This window comes from Rhinolophus ferrumequinum, chromosome 4, assembly GCF_004115265.2.
Source record: "Rhinolophus ferrumequinum isolate MPI-CBG mRhiFer1 chromosome 4, mRhiFer1_v1.p, whole genome shotgun sequence".
NCBI classification, from domain to species: domain Eukaryota; kingdom Metazoa; phylum Chordata; class Mammalia; order Chiroptera; family Rhinolophidae; genus Rhinolophus; species Rhinolophus ferrumequinum.
In genome coordinates, this window is record NC_046287.1 from 90253718 (window position 1) to 90262208 (window position 8491).

The following is an 8491-nucleotide window of genomic DNA, read 5'->3' on the forward strand; positions in this document are numbered from 1 at the left end:
AAAAAAAAGTGTGAAAAGAGCTTCTCAGCAGCCAAAATAATTTTCATCAAGGTCACAGACAAAACTCTGCCCTCTAGTCTATAGAAAATGCCCTCAAACCCTGAAGCAGACTCAGTCTATTGGTGTAATAACAAATATTATGTCACCCACAACTTTTATAAACTTGAAGTCCCATGTACCTCGGGCTTATTGTGAAAATAATAGGATCAGGGGATGAGGTGTTGTTAAATTCCGTTGTCTGGTTTCTTGTTACAAAATAGACTAGAAACAGAAGATTGAAAAATAGGGAGGAAAATAGGATCTGAAGAACAGATTAGATACGTGATCACCATTGTCAAGGGGTATGCAGAAAAACTACAAAGCAGGTAGTGGAAGAAAATCACCTTAGAAACTGTTTAGTTTCCTTTCTGGTTACAAATTCCACATGCTTTAAAGGCCCCTTAAATAATAGTGCTCAGTCTTCAGAGTACCCAGAATGTTGATTGAAAGTGCAGATTCCAGAGCTCCCTTCTGGAATTCTCTTTGGAGCTGTCTAGAGTTGGTGTCAGGAATATGAAGTTTTTTAAAAGATCCTGGGAGTTTCTTCAATAGTTAGTCCTTAGGCCACTTTTCAGGAAATATTGACCTGAAAGTGTCACTGCACCCCAGTTATTCATTCCTTCAACTAACATTTATTTAAAATATACTCAGGTACTGAGTTGGATGCTGGGAATACAAAGATGAGGGAGGCCCTCAGGAAGACCACAGCCTACTTGGAAATACAGACAGGTTAATAAAATCTACAATAGTGTCATCAATAGGCACATACCGGGAGTGCCAAAAAAATGTATACAAGTGGACACTTACGTCAACATTGCTCAAGCAGTAGTTCGCCATAATCAAAAGTGTCTGGACACTGACGGTAACCACTTTGAGCACCTCCTGTAATTGCAGAACTCAAACATGACTTGTATTCATCTTTTGTTATCGGTATATAATTAGTATTACAATTTTAATACAGTTTTCCTTTCTTACAATGTGTATACATTTTTTTTCGGCATCCTCTGTATTTATATATATATAGACTAGCCACATTGACAATACAAAGAAAAGAGTGATAAACTCTACTTCAGCAGGGCTGAGAAGCTTTCACCGATGAGATGTTTGACTTGCATTCTTAATCAGTATGAATTCACTAAGCTAAATAAGAGAAGGGGCATTTTAATAACAGAGATGAGACCAGGCATGGGAAAAGTAAGGACGTTCAGTGCACTGTTAAGTCTTACATTGAGAAGAAAGGAGGAAGAGAGGAACAGCAAAAGATGAGGTGAAACTGTACAGGTAGGGGCCAAATCAAAGAGAACCCTAAATTGGAAACTTTCATGTTAGGAATCTCTCAGGTGAGCAGTGGGGAGCCATGGATGGACTTAGCAAGATAACTTGTTTTAAAATTTGCACGTTTGATCACTGGAGCTCACTATTGAAGGCAAAGTTGTTGAAGGTAAAAGTGTCAATAATTGGAACTGTACAGGCCAGAGCCTTATCTAAAGCAGTGGTAGCAAGGGTGAAGAAGTATAAAATGTTGAAATTGTTCACTAATATAAAGGATGAATTGGAGATGGGAGAACTGTAGCATCAAGCCCTCTGAAGACTAATACACAACAGGCTTGCGATCTTTTAACCTCAATTCCGAAATCCTTTATCCTCAATTCCAAAGCCAAAAAAGCTCTGAACACTAAAAAATAGTTCTTACTAACTGATTTGCTGGCAAAATCTGACTTACCCTAAAGTCTTCTGTGGCAAAACTTCCCCCAAACTGACAAGAGACTATGTATAATTTTTAGTTATCCCACTTAGTATGACTATTTTATGTTTCACTGACAAAATATTAAAGTATATGATTCCTGGAAGCTGTTCTAGATCTTGCTGTCAATGTTATGGAATGTATGGTTTAGGGTCCAGATTATCTTTATAAAACCAGAACAATCTGAATTCACAGACACATAACAGCAGAGAAAAGAGCAGATCAACAAGATTTAGCAATGAGCACAGTGAAGAGGAAGAAATCCTGTTTCTGGCTTAGGTTTAGGACAATAAAAAGACTATCACTATCCAGAATGGGGAAGAAGGAGCCAAAAGATTAAGGAACATTCTATAGGAGTTTAGGACTTTTCCAGTTCAAATTATTCATTTCCTTAAACTAGTGTTTAAATGGGTAAATTATACATATGTAGAAATCCATGTGTCTGGAACATCTCAAACCTCTTCAAAAATAGGTAAGTGAGAACAAAAACAATGCTTGATATCACTGTAGTACTTCAGACCTTACAGAGCACTTTCCTAGAATTATTGTGCTTAGTCTCTGAACAACCCCACGGCATTTTTGTTTGCATGTGCTCATAGTTAGCTAAATCTTAACTTCAAAAAAAAGTATACCGTTTGTTTTTTACATTTGTTATGTTTCAAAATATATATTCAATATCAGAAAAGCCTCTATGTGCAGGGAAAGTCTTGATATTCTGGGGAAAAGCGTCTTAGAGTCACATATGGTCTCATTAGGTGTATCCCCACACTAATGTGAAAATGTTAAGCTCTATACTGAATTCATCAAATAATACAGCATTATGGGACTGCTGTATAAAATAAAGAAAACGGAAATTTGCACTTCTTTTCCTTCAAGAATTCTAACAATGTGATCATTATTTTCTTGTCAATCAGTAAATTTTTCTCCCTTCTATAAAATGCACCTCAATCTACAATTGTACATCTATTAATCTCAACTGCATTTATATCTCAATCTCCTGAGTCAAAACAAGTTTCATTGTTTCATTCTTGATTGCATTTTTCTTTATAATCTTCTATTGATCAGATGGTTCTATGACACTTTGCAGTGTCCTTGCCTACGGTAGATGCTAAATATTTGTCTCAATTAACTTATATCTCTGACAAAGCTCATGTTCAATTGCATACATGTTGACAAAATAAAGACAAAAGTGCTTTGGCAAAGGTGTCAGTCAACTGTAACTTTTTAAAAAGTTATGCAAGGAATATAAGACTACATTTTTCTTATATAGTCTTATATATAGCCATACTCCAAAACAGCAGGGAAGCCAGTGTAGCTGGACAGAACCAGAAGACAAGTTCAGAGAGATAAGAGCTAAGGCAGATTACATAGGAATTTCCAGGCCCCAAAAGGACTGCATGAAACAGGAAATCATTGGACACTGTAGTACTTTAGACCTTACAGAGCACTTTCTAAAGAATTCTTGTGCTTAGTTTCCTAGAATTATTGTGTCTTATATAGTCTTATATATAGCCATAGTCTTATATATAGTCTAAAGTTTCAAATACACAGCCTCACACAGCAAAATGGAAAGGCCCGTTTTACAGCTGTTTAGGCTTTCCTACTTCACACCACTGAAAACAGTTTGGTGTAAGACATTCCATCCTGTATACTCCAGTTGTTCAAAGGGAGAATTCAATTATGGTTCCTTTTAGATTCTCTTCTCCTCTCTTCTCTTCTCTTCTCTTCTCTTCTCTTCTCTTCTCTTCTCTTCTCTTCTCCCCTCCCGTCCCTTCCCCTCCCTTTTCCTCCCCTCCCTCCCCTCATCTCTCTAGCTCTCTCTCTCAATATATAATTTTAATTATTAATAAAAAGTGAAAAGGAAAAATATATAGTTCCTATCAATTCTAAGCAACTTGCAAAGTTGGATATTTTGTCTTAGTTGTGAAACTCAGTTTGAAGAAAAGGTTCAGTGATTTATATTTTTAAATACTAGAAAGTAAAAAAAAAAAAAGAAACTTTTTTGTTTCAATGCTCAGAATAAAAACATTGTTTTGGTTAGGTAAACATTATCTTCAGTCTGAGTTCCAATTGATCCACAGGTCCACAGGTTCAGTGTACAAGTTAGTTTATTACGGCCAAATGGGCCTGGGCCACAGGACTGATTCTGGCGGATAATCTTGTGTACATATTTATAATATCAGGTCCCATAGAGGTTATTTCACCAATTAGTCCTTCCAGCGGGATGAGTCACAAAATTTGCAGCGTCCAGTACAAATGAAAATATGGGGCCAATGTTCAAAAATTATTAACAATATGGCACAGGAAAGATTAAACTACGCAGAGAATTAAACCAAATGCAGGTCCTTCTGAGCTAGGAACCCTGTTCTGCTGTACAGGTTGCACCACCATGAAATTAACCCTGCCTTTCCGATATTAAAATCTGCCAGTACAGCAGTTGGTTAAAAAAATTTTTTTTAAGCTTTTTGTAATTAGATTAATTTTCTCAACAGGCAAAGCACACTCACAATCAGTTTGGTTAAATCAAGCAAAAGGTCAAGGGAATATCTGTTGCAAGTCCTGAACTAGCAACTACTATTCAATTCAACTAACTTTCATTGAGAGAAGGGAGAAAAGAGTACATTGGTGAAGCTCCTATGTCTCTGGAGATTTAAAAACTGGACCTTGTTCTAACCCCAGCTAGTGAATGATTAGCAAGTGGGGAACTGGAAAGATTTAGGGGTGGGGAGGAGGCTTGGAATTACGTCCTGGTTTCTAAACAACTTATTTCAAAGAGGTTCGAAGAAATTTTGTCAACGAGTTAAGTTGGTCCTTGGCCTTTTCCTGCTGCCTCGGGAAAGAGGTTAACGCCAACAAGGCTGGCGGATCTTTGACGAATGGAATCCCGCGAGAGGCAGGAGGAGTAGCCTCCTCCTTGGGGCCGCGGAGAAAAGCTAGCTGGAGGGGGTGGGGACAGCGGCGGCAGAGCCGACGGGGCGGGGCCGTGGAAGGGCGGGGCCGAGGAGAAGGGCCTCAGGGTGAGGACCTGCAGTGGGCGGACCCGATGGAGGGCGGATTCCAGAGTGGGCGGCACCCGCAGCCATGTTGAGGCCCCGCCTTTCAGTTTCCTCGGCTTCTTCTCTTCTCTCCGCCTCCGCAGCCACACCAGGTAAGTGGGTCTGCGCAGAGGCCCGGGTGGCCTGGGCCTGTCTGGGTCTCGGCTGCGTCGGCGACACAGCGGGGCCTGGTGGGGCGGACGGCGAGTCCCTTAGGCGGGAGCGTGCAGACTGTTTCCTCGGGCCCGACACGCAACCGAGCCGTGGCGGGAGGCCGAGGGCTTGGGCGCCGGAGCGAGGAGCTTGTCCGGAGGCCCAGCGCCTCGGCCCAAATTCCTTTTCTTTCACTGAGCTTCCAAAACTGTGTAACCCGGGGCGCTCGGGGGTGTCGCAACCTGAGGGGAAGCTGCCGGTTTATCCCGTGGCTGCTACATTTCCATAGATTTTTTCCATTTTCACAAAGACTTCCCGCCCTTACACGAGACCAGCAGCGCGTGAAGTAAATGTATACACTGTACCCAGTTTACTGAGTAACAAGCCACAAAGCGTTAGTAGTTAGAGGTGCTTGGTTCAGGAGGCAGAGACCGGCGGGCCACCCTGGGCTGGGTCCGCGTCAGGGCGACGACTCAGGCCTGGTCACCCGAGGGTGCAGGTCAGGAGCACGCACCACGGGGTGCCGGGGGCCCCGCATCGCCTGACGCACTTGCAAACTCCTGGGGTCATTTCTGATGGCGTCATCAGGGAGATGGCATTGGAGCAGACTTTGAAGGAGGTTATTCGAAGATACCGAGAATGATGATAGCTAACATTTGTGTTCACATAGCCAGCAGTGTTCTAAGCAGCACGTGAATTAACTCATTTAGTCCCGGGAACGGCCCTATGAAATTGATCGAGGCATACAAAATTACACAGCCTACCCAAAGTCATTACATTAGATATTAGGTTGGTGCAAAAGTAATTGCGGTTTTTGCAATTATTTTTAACCTTTTAAACCACAATTACTTTTGTAACAACCTAATAGTAGGTGGTGAAGCCATAATTTGAACCTAGAGAGGCTGGCTCCAGAACCTGCTGTAAAACCATTATACCATTGAATAAAGCCACCCATAGAAACATCCAGGCTATACTAGGATTATGCATAATTGAGTTTGACTAAAAGTAAAAAAATAGGAAGTGAGGCCATAAAAGTAGTGTGGGACTATTGAAGACAATTTTAAGAGCCAAGTTAAGGTGTTTGGAGTTCATGGATGTTACATTTATTCCCCAGGCTAAATAAAAATTCATATATGGGCAAGCCCGGTGAATTTTTATGATGGAAAAGAGAATGTGCTTAGTACACAGTTAAAATGTGATGGACGTATGTATGGACGTAGTGAAGCTTTTCTCATCTGGTAGTTAATGTGAACAAGCTAACCATGTTTTTTTTAAATTGACAGAATCTACTTAATACTACTGAACTATACACTTAAAAATGATTAAGACAGTGAATTTTATGTTGTGTTTTTTAATCACAATTTTAAAAAATTAATTAAACTGACTAACAATTTCATGTCGGTCATGTTTGGCCTAAAGATGTGACATGTATGTATCCACTGAGCAGTCAGTTAAATGGATTAAAGCCCCAGGCTTCCATACAAGGTTGATTGTAGTGAGGCATACATGAAGGAAACACAGTAAGAGGCTGTTTTAATTTCTTGGGTATAATTAGGATGGTGACAGTGGGCATTCAAAGAAGGGGTAACTTTAAGACCATAGATTGGGCAAGACAAGCATGGATAAAAAGAAAAGGAAAGAAAAACAATGTTTTGAAGGTGGGAGATAAAAGCTTAATTTCAGATTGTTGAGTTTTACTAGCCAGTGGCATATCTTAGTAGAAGGGTCCAGGAAGAAATTTAAATTCTGGCACTAATGCTTGAGAATGATTGGGTCTAGAGATGCAGATTTAGATAGATTCTTTCACCCAGAAAGTGTAGTTGAAACTTAGGGAATGGGAATTAGGGAAATGTGTGTAAAGAGAAAAGGGCCATGGGAAGAGAAAGGAAGAGAAAAACTCAGACCCTGAGTGTTCTCTGAGGAGAGTATTTGAACAAAGGATTGGTCAGCAGTACCATAATCCCGTGATGTTGAGAAAACTTGTGTAGGTTATTAAGAGGCAGTGAAGTGGGACACACTGAAAATGAAGAAATGGAACAAAGTCCAAGGATTCCAAGAGAACGGGCGCAAAAACACTAGTAGAGAGATATGTAGAAAACTTTTGAGAATCATGGGAAGCAGGAAAGAATGGGTGAAAATGCAAAGAACACAGATTTCTGGAAGTGGATGACATTTAGCTTCAGTAACTAAAGGGAAGAAAAGTAATATTTGACAATATGGCCTTTTGGGAGAATGCATGCTTTGTGAATAAAGACCATTTCCTATAGTTTTTCACCTGATGGTTTGCATGTACAGTGCACTGAGAGAACCTTTCTTCTTTAAAGAATATTGATATTCATTTTATTGAACTTTCTAGGAAAATTGTGTAACTCCCACTGGTACTATGAAATTGTTTTTTGTTTTTGTTTTGGGTTTTTCTTGGGAGGGGGGTTGTTTTAGTTTTTAGTATTCTACCTTACCCTGTCACTCTATTTCTCCCACACAATCTGTTCTAAAACGTAAATGAAACATCTGTAAGACAAATGACACTTAGTATATACTATGTAAATTTTTACTTATTTGTTTGTTTGTGTTGGTCACTTGAGCATCATTCATAAGCCCAGTTTCTCAAAAGTTCTTCCTTCCTAGCCAGTCAACCCAGGAATCCTTAAGTTCTTATCTCTTCCCTCTGTTTCTCTCTCTGCATAACAAGTTAGACCCACAACTCTTGATCAGACAGATCTAGGCTTTTTATCTTTCTCTACTTTTCTAGTCCTTACTCCTGTTTTCTTCACTCTCAGGAGTTGACTACATCTCATACTTCCAAAAGACACTTTAAAACTTTAATTCATTCTGGTAGTTTAAAAAACAGTATTTTAACTTTGTTTTGTCTGGCCAAATAGGAAGTATTTGATTTTGAATTTTAATAAAAGAACATTCAAAGAGCAGAGGAAATAGAGTTTACTAAAATAGATGAATAACAAAGTATAGAATAATAGAGATAAAGAACAAGCTAATTTTTAAAACTTTCACATTATTGTTAGTAAGAAGCTAAAAAATTAATTGTTCATTAATTGAACAAATAATTATTGGTACCGCTTATGTACTAGATACAGGCTTAGTGTACCATGTTTTGGGAAAGCAGACAGTCCCTACTAGGTTTAAGAAAATAGGATTTCCTTGTAGCATAATTAAGCAAATAAATTTTATTCCTTGGTCTCGTGTATATATGTTAAAATTATACATCTATCGTGTTAGTTCATTATTTAAGATAGGATTATGAACAAGAATAGCTGAAGTTAATATTCAGTAATTAATAACATCTAGTGAGCAGTTTGTTTAAGAATTTATCTTTTATGATTAAAAGCATAAACCTGTGGATAGAAGGTGATTTCTTTGTGTGTAACTGTAGTACCTAAGTCCTGTAAAATTAGTCAGTCTTAGAATGTCTCAAAGTAAAAGTATTTAAAGACCCTCTAGGGAGGCAGGAGAGCATAGCAGCAAAGAATAACGGCTCTGACATCAGATTTTCTGGTTCAAA